Source organism: Podarcis liolepis (genome assembly GCF_965112155.1).
Source record: "Podarcis liolepis genome assembly, chromosome: 6".
Taxonomy (NCBI): Eukaryota; Metazoa; Chordata; class Lepidosauria; order Squamata; family Lacertidae; genus Podarcis; species Podarcis liolepis.
The window spans coordinates 44427095-44451097 of record NC_139559.1 but is presented as its reverse complement, the minus strand read 5'-3'; the positions used below and the strand labels follow the sequence as shown (position 1 = coordinate 44451097).

Genomic DNA, 24003 nt, shown 5'->3' with positions numbered 1-24003 from the left:
GTGCAGAAATCAGCAAGCAGAGTTTTTTAATGACATGGAGCTAAACATTATCAACTACAAACCGGACCCATTCAAAAGGTGGAATTCCGCCCTGCTCTCGGTGACTTGAAATATTTTATGGCTCTCTTTAGGACCATAAAGCATCTTATTGTCTACCCCCTGCAATACTTAAGCATTTGCTGTGTTAAAAACTAAAGTTAAATCTTAACCAGTTGAGCCAGATGTTTCTCTGATGTCATCTTAAGAGTTTTCAAGGCCATTGTTTGATTGCTTAATTTTTCATACAAAACTGGATAAACTTGTCTCTATTATTTAGCAACTGGTTTTTCTGCTAATGATTGCTTCCAATGAAGCAATAGTTTACCGACAAATATTTGTTTAAGCATAGTCCCCACAAGGAACTGGAACCATGTGACAAGTTGTTCTGAGACTTCCACAGTCAGAGGCAGTGTAGCTGTGATTATTAGGTTCTGAGGACAAACAACAGGTGGGGACTTATTTCCATTGTGTCTTGCTGGTGAATTTCCAGGACATCCAGCTCACCACTCTTGAGGTCTATGGTCTTTATTAGATTAACTTCTGGCTTGATCCACCGAGTGGCATCTTGCACACTTAAGAAAGGCAAGCAGATACATTGGTACTTTGATTCACAGGCACCATCAATCAGTACAGGCACCAGAGGTGCACTGCCTGTTGCTTGTGTTTCATTGACGGGAAAATTGTGAAAAACGGGTGTTCTTAGTAGTACCTCAAAGCAGTTTCACGAGGGCAGAACAGTAAATAATGACCTAATGCTCACTTGTCCCCCTCTTATTTCATGCAGCAGGTCCTTACAACATGGTTATGATATGAAGATAATTTCTCATGGATAAATTTCTTAGTGATTCCAAGCAAAATCAAAAAGCCAAAACAAAATGGTTTTGTTTAGGAAGAAAAGCACAACACCATGACATGTCAAATATATGGGATATTCAGCCTCATATAACCAACATGCTTAACTAATTAATGCATGAAGGGGCTAAGACCATAGAGTAAGTTGCTCTGCTAGGTCACTCCCCCTCACCTTGGGAGGAAGGGCTACCAAACTATTGGTTCTCCTATTCCACTATGTGGAGCCTACCAGTAAGCAGGTCTAAGCTGGGTGCTCCACGCTTAGACCACATGGCTTACACAAGCCATAATTTAGAAACATTTACCACTTTGTAATCTAAGTTATACTGCCTGTCTTTTCTTGCTGCTGTATGGAAAAGCACATGAACCTGGCCTTTGAAGGGGATTTGCAAGTAAACCATTTTTATGTGTGATCTTTCTCTATGCTAAGGTGAACTTTGGAAGTAACTCAGAAGTGCTGCATGTTTTGCTATTTTAAATCTCTGCTGGGGTTCTATCACCAAAGAGACCTTGCCCCAAACCTGGATCTATGTATCCAGGGAATTGTGCAAGAGTTGGAACAGGGGCTCAGTGCTTAGGAGTAATCCCACTATGATTGAGCCCAACATTTTACATGAATGGTTAAACTTGTTTGGAAAAACACACACCCGGTTTAAGGAAGAGTTCTGTGTAACAAAAGCTTTCACACTGTTTTGTGAATTTTCATCCTATAAAAATGCTATTTATGGTTCCAGTATTTTTCTTTTTGTTTAAGCAGTTTAGCAATATGGCTGTAGTACTTGGGTGTCTCAATCAAATAAGACGCAGTATTGGGGTGGGGAATTGAAGCAACGCTTGTTCAATTTCAACAGGTCTGCTCAATGGTTAGGCACCAGGCTGCCAACACAGACTTGAAAGGAGAACTAGTCTAATGGCATCAGAATTTAGCCCAGAATTTCTATGCTCAGAATCTCTTCTCTTATAGCTACAGAAGAAAGGGTGTGATTACTGTTCCACCATTGTAGCTAATGGATAGCTCTAACGGCATGCTCATGTCTCAGTGCTGGGTACTTTTCAAGAGATGGGTGGCAAATAGCAGTTCAGTTCTTAATAAAAATGATGTCATCCAATGGTGGCAATGCCATTGCTTTATGGCTGTACTAAAGCAGTACAGCCAACTCTTCCCACATTTGGTCCTCCTGACTATTTGTTGTCTTTAACCAAAGGTTCCCTTGAAGGAGGAGGACAACTCATCCTCCATTTTAAAGGTGGACAGCTTGTTCAGTCCTTGAGAGCACCATCCTAAATGTGTCATGCTTCATTGCTTCCTGGCTAATTGACATCTTTTTTTATTTACACATAATTAATATAATTTGCAAAAGGAAGTGCATGAACATGGCGAATGCCAAGCAACAACAGCTGGTGGACAACGTTGCACTTCTTGGGTGATGGGTGATGCTATGATTTATGCAGTTTTTGATGTGAGACTCGAAGTGGCAGTTCTCAGCTGAGAGCTTAATTTACACTTATTAAAATTTAACGACAAAAACATTCGCTCACAAATGCAAAGGACTGCCAGGGGAAGAGCTGGGATACATGCATGTTCTACTAAGTGTGCATATCTATCTCATGCTCAGTCCTAATGCCTGTTGCCTGAACACAGTGGTTCTTAGGACAGGCCACTAAGGCCACATAGCTCATCGAGGACATGACACGGGGACAGTTTAAGCCAGGAACTGTTCCCTACCCTTGCTTTTTCCACATCTGAGTGGACTTACACCACTCCAGCAAGCGCTGGGCCCTCTCTGCCTCTTTTGTACAACACCCATCAGACTTTGCCACACAGCTAATGAAAGCTCACCTTGTGAAAATGAAATAATGCATATTTGTCCCATTTATCCGTGGCTAAAAGCGGGTGGCGCTGTGGGTTAAACCACTGTGTTGCTTGGGCTTGCCGATCAAAAGGTTGGCGGTTCGAATCCCCGTGACGGGATGAGCTCCTGTTGTTCGGTCCCAGCTCCTGCCAACCTAGCAGTTCGAAAGCACGCAGTGCAAGTAGATAAATAGGTACTGTCCCGGCGGGAAGGTAAACAGCATTTCTGTGCGCTGCTCTGGCTTCGCCAGAAGCAGCTTAGTCATGCTGGCCACATGACCCGGAAAAACTGTCTGCGGAAGCAGACAAACGCCGGCTCCCTCGGCCTGTAAAGAGATGAGCTCCGCAACCCCATAGTCCTTTGCAACTGGACTTAATTGTCAGGGGTCCCTTTACCTTTAATCGTCTCCTATGTTATCTCCCCTGTGCAAAATTAAAGACTCCACCTCCTGAGAGACCTGTCCTTTTGTACTATACAAGGTGTTGTGCACATTGATGGAGCTATATTAACAACAATAGTCATATTGGAGAATAACATTATAAGCTGGTGTACCGAACAAGGAGAGAAGGACTATGCCAGCCCCACTTGAGAGGCATAGTATAATACTTTTGTTGTGTAGTACAGTGGTGCCTTGCAAGACGAAATTAATCCGTTCCGCGAGTCTCTTCGTCTAGCGGTTTTTTCGTCTTGCGAAGCAACCCTATTAGCGGCTTAGCGGTTTAGCGGCTATTAAAGGCTTAGTGGCTATTAAAGGCTTAGCGGATTAGCGGCTAAAAGGCTATTAGCGGCTTAGAAAAAGGGGGGGAAGCAGGAAAAAATCGGAACACTCGCAAGACGTTTTCGTCTTGCAAAGCAAGCCCATAGGGAAAATCGTCTTGCGAAGCAGCTCAAAAACGGAAAACCCTTTCGTCTAGCGGGTTTTCCGTCTTGCGAGGCATTCGTCTTGCGGGGCACTACTGTACAAGTCATAATGTGACTGTGAAGCTAGTTAGTATTGACCTGGTAGGCTGCACACAGCTATACTTTCCACTAGGGGCAGGTGTGGGCTTCTCCCCAACTTCACTCCTCTGCTGGCACACATACCTGGTGTGGAGTCCAGTGTGGATTTTGCTCTGCCCAGCAATGTTTGGGGCAGGTTTCTCACTTCTATCCCCCCCCTCCCAAAGCATCTGTAAGGATTATAAATTTTAATCACATATTTGGCACTTTAAAAAAAAAAGCCAGTCCGTTAGTTGTGTTTTTCAAAAAAAAGGATTTTTTAAAATTACAAATTAGGGGAGTGATTTCTTGATCGCTACACAGGGTAGCAAAGCATCATTCTTCATAGACAGTCAAAGAGGGGGGAAAGTGGCTTCATTATTGTCACAGGGTCCCAGCCGATCAACACTCTGCGCTGATGGTTTCTATGGAAAAAAGGAAGTGAACCACTTGCTCCCATGATAGATTCAATTTGGAATTTTGTTTGTCCAAATAGGGGTGGTTGTAGATCAATAGCAGGCTCACATTCAAGCTGTCTGTCTGTCTGTCTGTCTGTCTGTCTGTCTGTCTATCCTATCTAAACCAGCAAAAGGGAACCAGTAGCACTCTAGGTGGTGGTACAACTCCTACCATCCCTACCATTGACCATGCCTTCTGGGTGCGAGGGGACTTAGCATCCAATAACATATTTGGGGCTACAGCTTCTCCATCCTGAATTGTAGCAATGGAAAAATTCACCTCAACCAGTGAATCATTTTTTTCTGCCAAGTGAGCTAAGAAGAGACCAGGGATAACTACTCCAAAATACTTAAAATTATAGATTGAGTTTATGAGTAATTATCTCAAACACACACAAATGTGAGGATCTCTTTTGATTTCTGAATCTTTAGACCATACAGCCATCTTAGTTTCTCAGATTTTCTTCTGAACTAGAATTTTTCATTTTTTAAAGTATCATTTTTAGGTGATACTTTCTTCTGCACCTCGCCAATGCCAGAAGTGTGTTTGGCAGGAGCATAACAGAAGGCCTTTTCAGTAGCCATACACAGATTTTGGAATTAACTTCCTTGGGAGATACTTCATGCCCACTCTTTGATGGCATTCTGCCCAAAGGGCAAGACTCTTCATTTTTCTGATGGCTTTTAGTCTCCTACTTGGCTGATTTTAATTGGCTGAATTTAATTGGCTGATTTTGATCTCTGCTATTTATAGACATCTTGGGCTGTCTACATTTGGTGAGGGCGGGGAGCTGTTTAGTATTTTTACACATACCCCTCCCTTTAGGAATGATGCTAGAGACTTTGGCATGCGGCTGGAGGTTATGAGTTATTCCCCAGCTTGCAAAATACACTTTTCAACTCCAACCATGTCTTTCCTGACTTGAATTTGACACAAGGAGATAAATTACTCAGGAGAGATGCAGGCTTTCAGGCTGCCATGTTTGAGTGGAGACCAAATAAACAAGGAGCGGTAGAGCCAGGGGCTAAATGGAAGGGCAGTTTACAGAGTGGCTTTTATGAGGAGGCCAGAAGCCCTGAAGGTGAGGCTCCCATCCTGGTGATGCTATCCCCAAGGTTAAACAGTGGAAAGTTCTCGCCTTTCCCTTTGCAGTTTTACAGAGTGTTTGCTGATTTTCTCATGTTCACCATTCTTCCTTCACTAGGTGGGTAGAGCTAGATGATAGGCTGCAGCTGTATGTTAAAAAGATACCAAGTTTCAGTGGCGTGAAGGCCTTGCATCAATGCTATGAGATGGTGCACGTTTGACACTGATCTTGAATAAGGGAGCAATCCAACATCCACCAGGATGTTGGGGCAGGGAATGGGTTGGAATAAGCAGATCTCCAGCTAAGCTCAGCTGCAGCTCTGCTGGCTGTCCTTCATTTTGCTCAGCCAGAGATACACCAATGAAAGTCCTCCATCTTGGCTCAAAGACATCTCAACCAAGGGTCATGTCAGGGACAGGCAGGACTCCAAGGGGCATGTAGAGGAGGCAAGGGGGGTGGACAAGGATACAGGAGAAGGGGTCAGGGATTTGTGGGGTTCTATGCCACTACGAGGCAGGTGTTGGAGCTGGGGGAAGTTATGTAGAAGGTTGAATTTCAGTAGGTGCTGGGGGTGAAAACTACATCTGAAATTCCCACTTCCAAACAACTATTAAAGGCCTGGGAGCCCTGTCCTCCTTTGCATTCATGCATGTACTTCAAACAGCAGACTGGGGAGGGGGTTATTTGAGAGCAAACACAATGTTCCTTGCAACATCTGCTCAGACATTGTGAGGAATTTTGTGGGGAGTTGATTAACAAGGAATCCTCTTTCCTACAGTTGAACCACAAAGTGGAGTACTAACTACTGACTCTCTCTGGGTTTTGGTGCAAACTGCTGGCACAAGCACGCCCTTTTAGTTTTAAACACTCTTTATACAAAGTACTATTGTGAGGGGAGGAAATTGAAGCTTTCAAAATGGTCAGGTTTTAATGGGCACTTGTCACTCATTTGCTGTGGGCAGTTTTTCCTTATGTTGTGGGGGCGATCACATTTTTTGTAGCCCTCAAGTCACAAAAGGGTGGGTAAATCTGCAAATTTTTGTTTCTCATTTTTCTAAATTTAAGTTCAGTTTGCAATTTATTTTTTTAAAGAAGCCTCCTCATGAAAATTCACCAGCATTTTAGTGAGAATTTATTTTAATGATTCTGCCGAATATATAGTTTTGCAAAGCCACTTTCCAATAAATAGTACATTTTATATGCATTTCCCACAAATATATGGATTTTTATGCACACTTTACCTTAGTATGTGCATTTTGTATGCATTACTTGACAAGAGACCTGCATTGCAAAATTCAGAGATGAACGAATTTCAAAGAATGGGAGGTTTCCATATTGTTTCATAAAGTGCAAATTAAGTAGGTTTCCAGTGTAAACGGAATCAAATTTTACACCCATCTGTATGCTGAGGAAGGTTGGCCCTAGATGATCAAGTCTCCTCAAAACGAAAGCAGCAAGTAACAACTGTCTGAAAGCAGGGAGTGTATTCCTTCCACACAGTGTTGCAAAACCTACCAAACCTCTATTAAGCTGCTTGGACTATAAGATTCTCTCTGTGCGAGGAGATTCCAGGGGTGGGGCAGTGGATCCTGATTTGGCTACATTTTACTCAGAGTAGACCCATTGAAACAAAAGAACATGACTAAAGTTAGGTCCCTTGATTTCAAAGGATAGAGTCTGAATAAAACCTAGTTGAATGCCACTCATGAATCCACAATGGCAGCATTTGCAACCAGGATCACAATGGTCTGTTAGCTGCTTAAGATAGTAAAACTACAAATCCCATCATCCCAGACCACTGACCATGCTGCCTGAGACTGATGGGAGCTGAAGTTCAACATATGGAGGATCACAGGTTCCCTACCCTTGTCTTACAGGATCTTTTTTGGCAGAGCTTGGACAAGCAGCGAACTTTACCAGGTGCCTGACTGATGTGTCCATCCCAGCCTTTCTCCTTTATTTAAAGGAGCACTTTGGTCTGTTCAAAGGAGCTTACTAAACTTCCCACAGGTGACGTCCAAATGAAGTATGTATGCAAGAAAACTACCAAAAATAGTTCCAAGCTCTACATAATGTGGCAAGGTGGACATAAAATAGACATTCCCCCCTCCCCCTCTTCACTCACTGGATGCCCCCTCGGGTCTTCGGAGTGGGTTAGATCCTGGACTGCCGACTCATGTTACAAGAACTTGAAGACAGGAAGATTTAAAGCAGGAGATGCCACACAGAACAGTGTGTTGTTTGTCTGTCTTTGAAATAAGAGGCAGCAAGACATTGGAAGTGGGAGTGAAAGCACAAGCATATTTTTTTATGAATTATAGCTGCTTTTTGGCTCTGCTTTTAGATTCATCAGTTCTCCTTGCTTCTGTTTCTCCAGGTGCAGCTCTGTTTTCTTACATGTTAATTTTTTCCTGTTTTATTATCCTGTCCATCACCAGCTAGCAGGACCCTGGCACCAACTGAAGGGACACTTCCCCTAGTCGGTAAATCCCTTTTTATTAGTTATAATCTGCATAACCTTTTCACTGCTGGATGGAGGAGGAATCTTCCATGAATCGGCCGAGCCTGATGGAAGCCAGTAGTAAATTAGTGGATAGGAGCTAAAAGAGGTGTAGCCATTAGTAGAAATATTCATGTTTAAAATTTCTTTATCCTACCCTAAGTCTAAGATACTCAAGGAAGCATAAATGGATTAAGGGTGTGTTTCAACATTGGATGAAGCCCTAATATAGAACAAGCATGAACTGATCTGGCAATGGAGTCTCAAATTTCAGCAGCTTCCTGTGTGACACCAAAATTTGGCACCCCTCCCTGCCTTTTGAGGGCTTCCCCCAAGTGGATCGAAGCAAATATGGCTGCTCACAAAGTCTTGGGCCCAACCTTAGAAATTCAGAGGACATGGACAGAGACACACTGACTGTTAAAAATAGTTTTAAAAAAAACAACCCACAAGGTTCTCCATAAAAAGAAAGCTTCAGGCCAAGGGGCATGGTTTTGAAATTGACAGCTCTACCTTCCAACCAGGCAATAACGTTTCCAGGTTTCTCCTTTTTATATCCAATCACAGTGTTTTTCCTTGGGGGAGGGGTGGAGATGGAGGGGTGTGGGTAAGGAACTTGTTGACGTCAATTGAACAGAAAACAAAATGCCTCAAATGGTTTTATTCATCATAACTTCCAAACCCCTCCACCTATCCTTCTGAAGTGTTACAAACTACTTACACATGGGCACAATGTACAACGCATGCCATTTTAATACAAATTGCCCAAAAATTGGGGTGGTGGTGAGTGAATCATTTTCCCTAAGACAATAAAAAGTGAACTTGAACAAAACACCCTGCTCCCAACTCTCTGGAATTTAATAGGCTTCAGAAGGGGTAACAATGCCTAGAAAATGTATGCAATACTGCCATGAAATAAAAAATTATATGTGCCCCTCTATTTAAATTGTAAAGGCACCTAGCACAGGCACCTAGCACCTCTTTGTCTGAAATCTGGTGTGCTTCAGCCACTCAGAAGGAGCAACTATGCCTTTATTCAATTCTGTCACAAAGTGTGTGTGTGAGAGATAAAGCAAGTTATGTTTGAAGCGATCCCCGGTGAAGTGACCCACTTCGTCACGTGCCAAAGTTGGATCTGAACCACATCTTATCTTCAGTGCACATACCCAGAAGGTATCATTTTGCTATTTGACCAGTTCAGAAGAAAAAATCAGAGCAAATTCAATACAATTTAAGAGATTCACAATAAGAACAACAATAATTGTTCTGGAGGGATACGGCTTTTTACATTGCACAAAATGAGTCTTTCTTCATCCTTTTACCTTTGCTCTTCTTCTTCCATTTGCTTTTTCATTATATCCTTGAAACAAGCGGATTGGGAACCAAAGGAAGAAAAAGGTGTGGGAAACTAAAATTAACGGCTTAAAATGTTTTTTTGCATTGGATGTAAGTTTAGAAATTTCAGCATCTTCTTGTTGAAAGATCTAGGGACTTGAACTCCAGGCCTTTGTATCTGTGCATTTGTTTCAAAGACCCACAAGGAAATTCTTATTATCCCCAGTGTTCCTTATTTAGAGACACTGGGGCACTTTAAGTACTTTTTTGAGAGTTAGCGAAATTGGGATGATTATGATATTGTGTATGTTTTTTTTTGGGGGGGGGTTGCCTTCTAATTAAGGCATTGAACTTGGAATGCTCCTTGTCATGTAAAGAATATACCCACCATGATATTATATGTGCACGGGGCAGACATTTGTGGCCAACTGTCCTGTCACATCTAGTCTGGCTCCCAGCCAGTGGGCTTTGGTCATCTGGTGTGCCTCATGAACAGGTGTTTAACTTGAAGGTGTCTCTAATAACCTGTAACACGAGGCTTCCCACAGTTTTTCCAAGTCCACAAAGAAACAGGTAGAGAAGTGTTGATATAGAAATCGGGCTTAAATCTGTATCAGAAACTAAGGGGTTAAGATCTGGGTTCTCAGACCCCAGTTGAGACAGCCAAAAATTAGAGGCCCACGAGTCACAAAATGGGGCTGCTGGAGCAGAGCCAGTCACAAAATGGCACAGGTGGGGACAGAGTTTGGTTTTATCAACTGGCAATTACTGACATCACTGTTTGTTGGTGTTTAATCCATCTTTCCAGGCTTCTAAATTCTTTGCCGCAGCATTTCCCTTGTGGCAAGGAGTTCCACAGCTTGGTTTTCCTCATGCTAATACAGAAATTTGCTCAGGAGCTATTGTGACTCTGCCTCCCCATTTAGGAAGAATTTGCTAGAGGCTCCAAGTGGAGAAGGTTCTTTTTTCATATTTTCTCCACCCCACCTCCACATGCATCTCAAAGTATTACTACCTGTCTCTTGTATTTTCTTCATATTTCACATTCAACGTGTATCTTATTCCCCCCTGCCCGCGCCTGTCCCCACTTGCCACAAACTGCATATTGTCCCAATGGACAGGACAACATTGCATGGGCCAAACAGTCATGCAGGCAAAATGGAGAGACTTAGCACCACAGGTCTGAGCTTCCCACCATTGTCCTGTAGCAAAGATTCTTATTTTCTCTAATGGGTTTTGTTGTTTCTTCTTTGGCATGTTCTGAGATTCCGGTAACACAGCATAGCAGGCACATGAGTGGAAAATAATGTAACAGTGGCATTCCTTTGGCCCATTTAGCAATATACCCCCCCATCTTTACTAGAGGGTTAAACACCAACCCCTTGCTGATCATCTTTTTCTTCTTTCTGCTCCCCTATCTCCCAAAGGGGGGGGGCAGTACTCTCTTCCCTGCACCCTCTTGCTCTGTCTGAGAGCTGATGCAGTTAATTGGAGCTTCTTGAAAGTCTGCATTAACACAGAATGAGCCAAGGAGACATCTTGGCAGCAAAATATCATTATCAGTTTTGAGTTCCAGCCCCAAATCCTCTTGCGGTCAAAACACAATTCTTTTAACTAAACAATTAAGGATTTGTGCAAGTGTTTCTGCCATGAGTTATCAAGGGTGGGGAGGAGCCTCGCCTTGGCAGTGTCAGGAGATGTTAACAATCGACATTGCGGCATGGCAACAGTTAGGAGTGTGAAAATTGCAGGGGCAGGGAAAAGTTACCAGGAAGTTCTCCTGCACAATCACCTTTTGAAATGGAAGGGAGCTGCACATCCACTCTTTGCATGGGGACTTGCACGAAAAAAATTCCTGGTGGATTGCATCCAGACAGGAAAAAGTCGTTGGAAGAGGTCACGGGAACGTTTTGGAGGATGACCTAATACCAGATGTTTCACCAAGGGGTAGCAGGAATGACCCTCAAATATTTTCTGCCCCTTAAATAATGGAATTAGGCTGATTGCAAAGTATTAGACAATTGAAGCAGTGTCACACAGGAAACTAAAGGGCACCTTAGAACATCACTCACTTGCTATTTGTGCCATGTATGATTCTTAAAGCAGGGTGGAAGGCAGGAGAGGAACTGAACGGTCATTACTGCAAATGTAGGTTTTACATTCCAGTTACAAACTTTTCGCTATTTAAGCAAAAGCCAATTTAAGCCTCACATCTGAAAATGCCCTTAGTATGAATTTAAATTTTGGTCTACAGGAGAAAATCTCAATTGTCCTCGTGACCCTCCCTAAACCTAAATCACCGAAGACAAAAATTATGTGATGTAGTTAAGACCAAGCGAAACTGATGAATCTACTGGCAGTACTGGCTTATCCCAAACTGAGACAGAGGCAAATCACTGGGAAAGGAAGGGTCATGCTGCCTTCCGTTTTGCTTCTGATCCCCAAGGATTAAACAAAAATGTGCAATAAGAAATGCAACCATACTTGGCACTGATAAAGCATAGACACACCATACTATTTTAAACAGATGTCTCCCAAATACTCCTAAGAAGGGGTGGCTTGTTAAGGGTTGACCCACCTGCTCACCTGCACAGGGGGGAGCCTGTCTGGTGGACAAGGCCCTTGGAGGGCAGACAAAAGCAGTGGGCTGGGCCATACTAGGGTCGCCTGCATGGGGGTGCCTGGTTTGCACCACATAAAAATTGTTCATCTGGGGCTACAGGCCCTCTGACACTGCCCCCCATGCTATGCCCCTGACTACACCTCTTGCTGATCCATACATTCTGTAAAAGTGTGTTTTCTGTAGATACTCAACTGCTGCCCACTATAATTTCCCAAAATTCAAAAGGCACCTCAGAACAGAGGTTTCAAGGAAAAGCAAAATGGCAGCCGCTCTGATGGTCTTCTCAAAAGAATTTCTCCTCACCTGCTTTGTCCATTCATTTGATCCCCAGCCTCATATCTGAAATTGATGGGTCTCAGAGACAGTAGCTTTGTCCAAAACGTCCACTGAATCTGTGGCTGACCTGAGATGTGACCTGCTGGTTGGACTGTATAATGCAGATTTTACTGACCCTGGCCCCTAAAAGGGCACATGAATTTGTTTGCAGGTTCCCTGGTCCTGGAGCCATCATCCTTAGCTCCACTTCAGAGGCTTGAGCATTTAGCGTTACAATTACCCTAGCTCAATCCCCAAGATGAGGGCAGACCCACATCTATCCTTCTGACAGCTGCAAAGAAGCTTGTCATAAGTTTATAGATTAAAATATAGCTGGAACACACATATATTTCTGGTTTTCAACGAATACGCCGCCGCACCCTCTGAAATATTGTCTGTAACCTAATGACAGCCAGGTAGAGCATTACAGTCTGTGTAAGCCTTGTGAAAATGGAACAAGGGCAGGCAGTTTGCAGCAGGGAAGATCTGAAGAGTTATCTGGAGGAAGAGAGAGAGAGAGAGAGAGAGAGAGAGAGAGAGATGGTGCTTTTAATTGTCATGGGGCAGGAGAAGGGGGGGGGGAGATTTTAAAGAGATGCAGAAATATTCCATGGTAATAAAATATCCCCTTTTCAGTGTCAAAGTTAATGTTCCAGGCCTCAGGTGAAATCGGCTTCTTATCAGAGAGTGGTTTCCCCTTGAGAGGCAGGCAGCGCCATTGCTGAGTGCTGCCACCTCCCCATCACACTGTGAGGAGAGGCGGCTCCACACTCCATTTCTGAGAGGCCGATTATTCAGAAAGGCAAAGTGGTAGGGTATGAAGTGAGGGGAAGAGCCAGTTCGTGTAAACAATACGAATGAGAACAATGTCATTGGCACAGCCTGAGCTGAGCTAGCTAGCTGCTGTTCTCTTTCTCCCTATCAGGGGCCTCTATGTTTGAGGGGCCCTGGGCAAAGCATCCTCTAGTAAGTGTCATCCTCTGTCAGTGGGCCCTGTTGTTTCTAGCCAACATTCTAATTTCCCACAATGCCCCAGTGCTGGCATTTGTTGGTAAAGGAAGAGCAGCAGTTTTGGTTTTTTTCCTTCACCCGTCATGTATTTTTTACATATTTGTTTCCTGCCTTCCTGTCAAGGAAACTGGGTGTGGCTGATATAGGGGTTTCTCTCAACTTCCTGGATATATAGGTTTTAGCCCTGAAATAGAAGCCTCTTTCAGGTGCTACAGATAAAGGTAAGGTTAGATTACCACTTGAGGGAACCAATGGGAACAAGCACATTAACTCCTCCCTCATGTTGCCATTCTTGTCTCTCTCCAGCTCATGGTTGGTGACTGTGCAGGGGGAAGCCACCTGTACCTGTGGAAGGAGAAATCACAAGGTTGCCCTTTACAATTTGGAACGGACAAGAATGATTATGAGGCAGGGTGAGCTACTTTGCTCGGCTCTGTTGCTCCCCACAATGTATGGTAACTTAACCTTTACGAGCCACACCTGAAGAAGTCTATAGTGACTTGCTGAAGACCACACAGTAGGTTTCAGGCATGAGCAGGAACTTCAACATGGATTTCTTACAAACCCTACAAGTTCTGCAGTTGTGCCACACTGGCTCTATACTTACACGTAATATCATCCAATGTTTCCCATCCAATCCAGTGGAGAAGTAAGTGGGTTACACTTCTTTTTCAGCATGAGCGTGCCTGTGCACTGATGCACAGACAACTTCCTCTCCTGCTCCTTCTCATCCCAAGCAGCCCGGAGTCCAACTTAGGGAAAGTTGGACAGGCTAAGCTACTTCTAGGTGCATGAATGGTGCTAGCAATGTGAAAGGAAGCATGTGAACCTAGATTTTTGAGCATGTAAACTCTTTGTGCTTGGGCATTGCTTCTTCTAACTGCTGACCACTCCTTCCATGTGTAAAGTGAGAGCTATGCCACAGCATCCCTTTCCTAACTACAAGCGGGTGTTGTAGCATGAGTCTGGAGCTTACACACTGCTTTGCAGTTGTGACATAGGATAGCTGCCTCAGAAATACAGTTACCAAATATGAATTTACCTAGTAGAGGTAGCACATCTTTGGTACCACTGAAGAAAACCAGGAGAACTACTACTACTACAACTGTTGTTGTTGTTGTTGTTGTTGTTGTTGTTGTTGTTGTTGTTGTTGTTATTATTTCTATACTGCCCTTCATCTGAGGATCATAGGGTGGTTTACAATATAAAACACAAAAATACACACCATAGTAACAATAGTTAGTTATAGTAACTATAACATGATTAAAGTACTATGTGGTGTTCTCCTATTGAAGGTACAGATATGACCAAGCAATATAATAATTGATAGCAGTTGTACATTGACAGGTGTTATACCACTGGTAGTAAAGAAACAGCTACATTTATAAATACCCCTGGTGTCATGTTCCCTTTCCCACAAAGGAGTAGGCCCACAATCAATGATTTTCATTATCTTAAGTGCTGCTCTTATCAGGTAGAGTTGTAGCTCTTTTGATTTACTCTTCTGGAAGTGAAACCAATGAAGAAGAAGAAGAAGAAGAAGAAGAAGAAGAAGAAGAAGAAGAAGAAGAAGAAGAAGAATCTGTGATATCATATATCATATTTGGGGCCTTACCCATTGTGATATTTTTGCTGCTAGTAAAAATTTTAAAAAGGTAAAGGACCCCTAGATGGTTAAGTGCATAGTTGTCAAAGGGCAACTATGGGGTTGCGGTGCTCATCTCGCTTTCAGGCCGAGGGAGCCAGCGTTTGTCCACAGACAGCTTTCTGGGTCACACAGCCAGCATGACTAAACCACTTCTGGTGCAATGGGACAACGTGACGGAAACCAGAGTGCACAGAAACACTGTTTGCCTTCCCGCCACAGCGGTACCTATTTATCTACTTGCACTGGTGTGCTTTTGAACTGCTAAGTTGACAGGAACTGGGACAGAGCAATGGGATCTCACCCCGTCGCAGGGATTCAAACCACCAACCTTCTGATCGGCAAGCCCAAGAGGCTCAGAGCTTCTTTCCGTATTCTGAAATTAATGCTAGAGAAAAACATAACATTTTATATTTCTCTAATTCTAGAGCAAACATTTGGTTGTAGAGACTAGATCCTGTACAACTAATGCCTCTGAACATAGGCCAAGTGCCTTTCCTTCACCACTTAATAGGCACAACCAGTGCCCTTGCAGTTAGAATCAGGGCTTCAAGGGAAATGATGTTCAAATAAACATCAACCCAACACCTCTCACTTACTCCATGAAACTATTTTATATGCGGTTGAAACTTGTTTGTTGTTAAAGTGATCATTTATTATTATTTGTTTATACAAGTACTCACAATATATACGTTGTGCATGATGTATAATATGAAAACATTCTTAGCTGACAAGATCAGGGGTCGACAAATTTTTTTAGCTGTGGGCCGGTCCACTGTCCCTCAGACCTTGTGGCAGGCCGGAGAAGCGTCACCGGGAGGAGGGGAGCTGGAAGAAGAGGCGAGAGGGGCAAGTAGTCCTCCTCCCCACCCCCCAGCTCCAGCCGCTGCGCTTACCTTCCCTGGGGCTGCCACCACCACCACCGCTGCTGCTGTTTCTTCTCATGGCCCACAAGAGCACCAGGGTAGTGGCGGTGGTGGTGGGAAGATGAGAGGCACGAAAGGCTCTGGAGAAGGTCTGCTTAAAATGGCGCTCAGCCAGCTCAGCCCAGCCCCCTTCCTCCTGTAGGCAGGGCAGGGAGAAGCCAGGAGGGAGGGAGGGAGGAGGCACTGCTGCGATGTGTGTGTGGGAGAGGGGGGGAAAGGAATGGCGCAGGAAAAAATGGTGCAGCCCAAACGAACAAAATCCCCACGTTGATCCACAGGCAGTCCGCGGGCCAGAGCCTGAAGGCAATTGGGCCTGATCTGGCCCGTGGACCTTAGTTTGCCAACTTCTGGTCAAAATCATAAAAAGCAGCAGGCTATCTCCAGTATACATGTCTCAGGCCAAAAGGAATACTCTTAGATGGCAAGCCGGGGGGGGGGGTGTCTATTTACATTTTATGTGCTGGTGCAGAGCCTAATGATTTCAGGTATAACGACAGTTTTAATGTGTTTATATCTGAAGGAACAAAATTGGCTAGCCGATCTGACTTGGAAAACTATTGACCACTAAACTGTCTCTTTCAGCAAACATATCTCCGAGGCACCTCCCTTATTTAATCCCACAGTCCTCTAAAATGTATCGCTTCAAAAGAATTGACTTCTACCAATAGGTTGTCTCCTTTTCTGGCAATCTGTCAAGGGTCTTTTAAAGAGCCTCTCACTGTTTCCATTCTAACTATGTGACCTGCCCAGTGAATTTGCCAAGATGTTAGAATGCTGAAGGTAATTGACCAGTAAGATGTCAAAGCAAAGTTTGGATAAATTTTGATAAATTTCATACAAGAATCCAAACTGTCAAGGGCTCTTTTGAAGTGAACCTCTGAACTTGTTGAGGCTTTTCACATGATGAACATGAAAAGCTAGTACTCCCCCCCCCACCCCCACCGCCAGGGCCTGCAGAGCAGCTGGCTGTATTGCGAATGTATGCAAGAGTTCAGCTTAAATATACCAAAGGTCAGCTTTCAGTTCATAATGCAAGTTCAGGATTTTAAGGAGACAGGTTATGGCTTGTAGCAGACTATAAGTGGCTGTAAGTCACGGAGGACAATTCCCTGCTACTCCATGCAAATATCACGCCATTTAAAAAACAAAACCGTCCTAATAGAAGCCCTGATTGTCTGTCCTAATAGAAGTCCTTTCTGTTTCTGCCCCACCTGCCACTGATGCCAGAAAAACAAGGATAAGCTGCTATGGAACCCAGAAGCCACAGTTTCATGATCCCATTAAGTAAAGCTTTGTTGGGGGGGAACCTTCTTTTTTTGCCTCAGGTGGAGAAATGCTGCCCCTGGGTTCAGGGCCAGATTTAGATGAAGAGAGGCCCTAGGCTACTCCACTTGTGAGGCCCCTCTCCATCCCCCACCCTTACAATTAGAAGAAAATAAAAGAGTTACTAACAACAGCTGTATCTGCAATGACTGTTTTAGCAAACTCTTCAGCTTAACTTTTGGGTGGTTTACCCTTTGTGGCCCTTTCAGATCTGTGTACTATACACAACTATGGGCTTGGGCAAATGCCTTGTCAATCCCAGCAGGTATATAAGAGGACGACCTGGCCTGGGCAGGCCACAGGCCTGGGCATGCTGGGTCGTCCTCTTATATACCTGTTATGATTGTTATGATTGTTATGACTAGTCATCTGACCATCACCTGAATCTCATAGCTCTCCTGTAGCTGCCTCTGATTAGTTATCATTTAACTCTTGGGGGAAATAATTAACATCACATGTCATGTGCATGGAAGTTGCCGAACCAATTAACCAACTAGAAGGATTACTGTTAATAGCACCAGTTTTCCTATAACTTGATATTGCTGGATAGTTTTGATGAACTGCAAAAGCATTTTTAGTTTGCTTTCTGTTGCCACCCTGGAACTTTTCTTTATTAGTGACACTTTGATTTGTACGATTCCTTGCAAATGAAGGAAAACAACTTTTCTGCTTGTATATGTTGATAAGATCATTTTGGTTACTGAGAACAAACAAGATTGTACAAAAACAAGATTGGGTCAGGCCTGGCCAGGACATAGACATCCTAACTGTGACAAAGGTGACCTGTGTGCTTGCTTGCTTGATTAACAACTGTTGGGAACTTCAAGGTTCCTGCTCTCCCTTCTTATGGTCTTTGTACTGGACCTGGAGACTGCAATAGAGAGCATTCCATGTCAGGAAGGAGGGCAAGTGGGCACTCTATCAAATGACAGGGCAGGAGTTATACGGAGCAGGGTCTTTTCACTGGTGGTGCCTATTGTATGCCTTGCTCTTCCCGGACCTGCTCTCTTTTGGCCTATACTTTTGAGCTTTATAATTTAGGAAGACTTTGGAAGAACTGGTTGACAAGTCTTATCAGTTGCTAACATATGAGCGGATTTTATTTGCTGCTATTCTGTGCTTCTGGTGCACCAGAGTTTACACCAGCGTAATAGAGTTGGCCAGGATGCCAGAAGGGATACAGTTTATGAGCTTTCTCCATTATCTGCACAGCAGGGAGTGTTCAGTCAACGGTGCAAAGGCTGAGCTAAAGCATTCCCTGCTGGTTACCTGCTTCCAGCAATAAGGGTCGCTGTTTGGTAGTACCCAATTGGTTAGCTGTCAGATTCTAGAGCTCCCTATTGGTGGCTCTTAGGTAATTCACAAAATACAGAGTCCATTCATAAAACACAGTGTTCATTCATAAAGGAGTAACATAAATCTCCATTGCTACATATTGGGTATATATTTCAGTGGTTGAACGTACAAATTTATGGCCATGCTGTAGTGTATTGCTTATGCAACTGTAAATAAAAGGTGTCTGGGGTCATTGTCTCGGGGTTTGGGGGGGGAGAGGTGACAAAGCTGATTTCCAGTAAGTGCCCTCCCCTTATTTCCAAAACAGTCCTTGAGTCTGTACTCTGAATGGTGATACCAGGGACCTAGAAGGTTCAGGGCTTGTCAGTCCAACCCCTGCACAGTCTTATCAGGGCTGACCTTAAGGCAATTGGAGCAATTGGGCCAAATTGGGTCCAGTGGGCCGCTCCTAAGGGGGTCCCTGCACAAGGGCAATCTAGATGGATTTTATTTATATCTATAAGATTTTGCAGACCTTGGCTGTGAACCCTACAAAAAAAAATTCAAGTTGCGCCCCACTGCTTCAAATTGGGCCCCACTGGCTAGCCCTGGGTCTAATAGTTGCTGGGCCTAAATTGCCCTGCCCTGCCCTCGCATGAAGTCTTGGGTTTGCAATTTTGGGAGAGGGGAGACTGCCTGCTGGGGAGCAGGAGGGCTGTTGAGGCCCCCTAGATTTAGAGGCCCTAGGCTTCAGCCTACTTAGCCTATACATAAATCCGGCACTACCTGGGTTGCTTGTTCAGAGCATGCTCCTTGTTTCCTCATTTCTGTTCTAAATTTCCTTTGTCCACAAAATTCCACATGAACATGACATGAAAATGCCAAGGTTTGATTACTGCAGCGCCAGCACTTCTTGCCACAGAGCTCTTCAACTTTAGATAAGATATCACCTAAATTAAAATGCAGAGCTTTTGCCCCATTAATGAAAATTTGTGTTTATTTTTGAACTATGCCAGTGAGGCTGACCAGCAAGCTATGCCTGCTGTAATTCCCTGTACTACACAACTGTTAAAGGTGCAGGAGCCCTGCCCTCTTTTGTGTTAGGCCACCCTAATGCCGATGTAAGACATATTCAGGGCCCTTCCAGCTCTACAATTCTATCATCCTATAGATAGGGCCTAGGAGTTCTGTCCCCCACTCAGTTAACTAGAACCAGTTGCTGTAAAAGCCTGGAGGCTGTAAGACTTCGTACAAAGTAGATTTGTACTCTGCTATTCAAGTGGTACCTTGTCCCACCCTACTTTCTCCCCTTTTAGGGAGGGCACAATCTGAGTCCTTTTTGCTAGGATGATCAGGTGAATAGAGGGAGACAGGGCCAGCTCCAGATTTGAGCAGACAGTGGGCAGAGTGACCTCTGGTGGGTCCCCTCCTCGGTTACATCCCTGCCAGCTTTCTTGCAGGCAACAGGACCTTACAATCTGCATTGTTCTTGAGCAGCACTGGGTTCCTGAGCTGAGTTTAGCTGCCAGTTCATCACAAGGTGTTACTACATCACTGACATTTTGGGAAATATGGCAGTTAGACCCAGGTATTTCATGTCACTCAGAAAAGCCGGTTGGAATTTTTAACAAGGCTGTCCAAGGTTGGCACCTGCAGTGTGTGTTGCCCTGGCAGCAGGTAAGAGATGTCAGGTGCCCGTGTTTGCCCTGGAGTGAGTGAAGGGGCCTTTAAAACAATAGGACAATCGTATAGTCTCTCTCCATTTGTGAGCTCATCAGCTCATTGGGTGTTGAGAACTAGCAACCTAAAGGTGTTTCAACTCCAAAATAGCACATGGAAAGTGGGTCTGACCCATAATCAGAAACATTATGCTAAAACTGTGGGGGTCTAGCATATATCAATGTAAAATTGCAAATTTACTCAGCCTGAAATCCTATACACACTAACCACATAACTCAGTGGTGCTTCTTTCTCATAAGATTGCATGAATTTAATTCAAGGGAGGTGTAGATGTATCTGTTCAGAGCTGCACACTTCCTTACCCAACTTTGTGGGTTGTTAGTAAATCGGAATACAGCTCCCAGACCATGCAGATCATTCATTTAAGCCAGCTTTACTCAATGCAGATCAATGTTGTTTACACAATAGGGGTACCTAAAGGTTGCTGGTCTCTGCTTGATGGGTGTGACTTCTTTTCTCCCTGCATCTCAGCCACTCTGTTCTTGTGAAACTTCTCTGCACCACAGAGCTTTTCAAGGCGCAGAAGCCCATTCTGGCTCAGGGGCAGGAGGAGCAGGGTCAAGGCAGCCCTCACGTAAGGCCATGGTTCTAAGTCCTGCATGCAGGACTGACTCAAAGGAGGGAGATGGTGTGACCCTTTTTGTGCAGAACAGGGCTCACGGTAGGGCAGCAGGATCAGGGAATAAGTCTGAGATCAGTAGCTAAGTAATCACCAAGGTTGTTCGGAATTATTCCAAATATTAACATAACAAAGAATATTAACATACAGAGTAACTTCTTTTTAATACCACAAAAGCTCATTTTTTGCTGCTTCCTTGTTTGGGGGAGGGGGAGAAACTCTATTGGACTTGATCCTCTTCTAACCCTCATGCAAATTGCAACTAATTTATCCAAGTGTGATTCTCCTGAGGAAAATCAGAAGCAGCTCTGGGGCACCCCAGTAGGTCCCTCTGCAGCTTCACTCCTGTGGAAACTAGTGACTTGATGAGAGACGTGTGGTATCAGATCCTTCCATCTTTGAATATATATTGGAGAGATACTCTGCCAGAGTGCCTGATCCACGTGGCCAAGATGAAAACAGCAGGTTACGGCAGCTACTTTGAATTGTCCAGTGTCTTGTTTCAGGACAGAAAACCATGCAGATACAGTATATCCTCAAATTTATTGTGGCATGTTTTTGTGCAATCTGCAAAAATGTGCGTTTGATAAAGATCCAATGTTTATCTGAAGTGGCCCTCAGATGCAAGTCAATGGAATCATCTTGATACGCCTGCAAGGAAGGTCCAGGACAGACTGGGGTGTGTGTGTGTGTGTGTGTGTGTGTGTGTGTGTGTGTGTACACAACTCTAATGTTCCTAAGCTTCTGTATTACCCTCTGGGTTTATTTGTGTAAATCTCCTCGTGTCTGCAGCTGTCATTCTTGTTTTGCATACTCATTTCCATGGACTTTAACATAAGCATATCTTCATCTGGGGAAAGCAATCCTTTAAACCTCCTTAGGTTATAGTCTTTAATTTCATACCGTGGCACCTCAGAGATACAAGCCAAGGATGAAAGCATTAATCAGTGCAATTAATAAATAAATTCATTATCCACAGATGAAAGATGTGCACTTTCCATTGGCGCTCTGGCCTGTGAAAGGGCATTCATTTTGGTGGCCGCTGTTGTAAATAATCTTTGTATGTTTCTTGATTGCCACTGTGTGTTTAAGCTGATCTTCCAAACAACAAATGATTTTCTGCAATATTTTGCTGAGGAAAACGGCTATCTTAATTAAATATCCTCAAAATACCACTTGGAGTGAGATTATGCAATGCTTATTTTAATTGGTAAATTGATTGATTCATCAGTGGGGGGAAAAAGCCCCAAGGCAATTAATTGACAGGCTATGCTGCTGCTTCAGCTAATGCTCACAAATGGAGGAGTGAGCCACCATAGCTTTGTGTGGCAGAGCTAGCCCTCCCTGCCATACCTCCCAACAGAATTGCTGTTCAAATCATGTATGTCCCTTTGCATTAGTGTGGTCGCTAAGGATCTAGAGGGAAGAGTGGGCTGTTCCAGGGGACCTTTGTGTACTATGCAAAGGACTTTTGGCTGCACCACCCCCCTGTCCCCACCCCCTGCAAAAGTCTCTTGTATCACATGCTGCACATCACGAGGGCTTGTATGGCTGTTGTGTGATGAGCTAGTGCAGAGTGAAATTTGGGTCCTACACAGCACCCAATGAGTTATCCTTGTATGCTACTGTTGGGAACCCCTACAGAGGATTTTGTTGTTGTTTCAGTATAGCAGTGCTACTAAAAAGTTAACAGAACCCAATAATTAAGACAGTCTAACATCTGTGCTCAAGAAGGTTGTGGATGCTGCACTATTGCTCTTCCAGATATTCAGATATGATATCTGACCTTCCTTGCAGCTCTTTGGACTAGGGAAAGATGAATCTGTCCATATTTTAAATTCAGCTTGCCACATTTCCACATAAACTTGCATTTTTTGAATAATAATAAAAAGATCCTCATGACAATTCATTGGCCGTTTAGTGAGTATTTCTTCTAACACACGCAGCAATTTCCCTTTATATAATGCATTTTTGTATGCAATTTTCATGAATGAATGCATTTTTATGCATACTACTCCCTGATATAAACATTTTTTTTGGTTGGAAGATCTGCACCACAAAATTCAGAAAAGTGTAAAGATCCATTTTTTAAAAAGAAATTGTATTTGATTTGTGGCCCAAACAAAACAATGTATAGGATAACAGCAATGCACAGCATAAAGTGACATATAGTTAAGAACATTGGTTATATCTCTATTTTAATGTAAAGCATTTGTTCCTTACTTATGACTGGAATTCTCCTGTTTTGTTTAGTGTCATCTTACACAGTCATTCCGCAGGAGGCTGTGTGTGGCTAGTAATTGCCAGTTACATTCCTTTTGTGCTACACATTTAATAAAGAGATACCATGTCACTTGAAACTTTTCTTTTGTCTTTACATCCCCCCCCCTGGGTCTTTTACCTTTCGGGTCAGTTCTTTCATCCATACAATTGTCGAAGTTTGCTGGTACCGTTCAGAGAGCAAGTTATCTGCTAAATCTTTCCACCTTTTAGCTATTGTCAGGTATGCTGCTGATAGCAACAATTTTAGTAAGTCCTCGGCAAAGATTGATCCAAGAAATGTGAATTAGGTTGGTATGTATTAAAATGTGAACTGAGCGAAATTCCTCCCTCATCCTTCCCTTGACCCCACAGTGAGTTGTGCCTCACTTGCCCAGGCAATTTCAGTGGGACTGAACCCACCGCTTTCCTTTCTATACTGCTTCTCAGAACTGTACATCTGCCCCCAGAAATCAAGCCCCACATCCCTTTAAAAAACCCAACAACAACACTTCTAGGAGAGTATTAAGGATGTGAGGGGTAAATTCAGAATAGCAACCTTTCTGAGAGTTTCAGATCATCTATGACGCTGGAGCTGTTTTATAGCTCTGAAGGTCTACGGTACCTTTCTGCCTTCTAAACAAACAAACAAAACAAAATAACTAGCCTGGCTTGTTGAGGCTCCAGTGTTTTCTGAGCAGTCATACTTTGCCACCTGTTGCTATGGAGAAGTCTCTTTATCATAAACACTGGATAAACAGCTGCTGCCAGAGAGCCCCTTTCTTCCTTCTCTGGGTTTATTTGGAGAAAGTCAATAAGGAAAAATAAACATTCCATGTTCTTGTGTCTATAGATCCTTGAAACTCGGATCCTAATGCCACTCTTAAGGCCTTACCGGGCTCCTCAGTTCTGCGCCATTCCAGGAAGCCAGAGCAGCACACGCCTCTTAGCTGTTCTCAGGAAAGCATGTAAAAGAAGAAATGATAATTATGACAAAGTAAGCACCGTTTGAACAATACTGTCTCGCCTATTCTCACACCTGTTGGGTGCACAGTAACTTTGGGGGAAGGGAAGCAACACTTGAAAATCCTACATTTAGTTGCACAAATAGCAACTGGTTGTTCTTCTGACCCCACTTTGTTCTTGCTCTTTTATTTTTCTAAA

The 24003-nt window shown here is 43.6% G+C and overlaps 1 long non-coding RNA gene across 1 annotated transcript; it reads right to left on the bottom strand.

The window, feature by feature from the left end:
• Positions 1–9111: 9111 nt before the first annotated feature.
• Positions 9112–23771, bottom strand: LOC310709322. The gene is made up of 3 exons (XR_014527463.1): positions 23735–23771; positions 13289–13397; positions 9112–9128 (listed from the first exon to the last, which is right to left on the bottom strand). It is a non-coding gene; the product is annotated as an uncharacterized lncRNA (long non-coding RNA).
• Between the last annotated feature and the right edge of the window lie 232 nt (positions 23772–24003).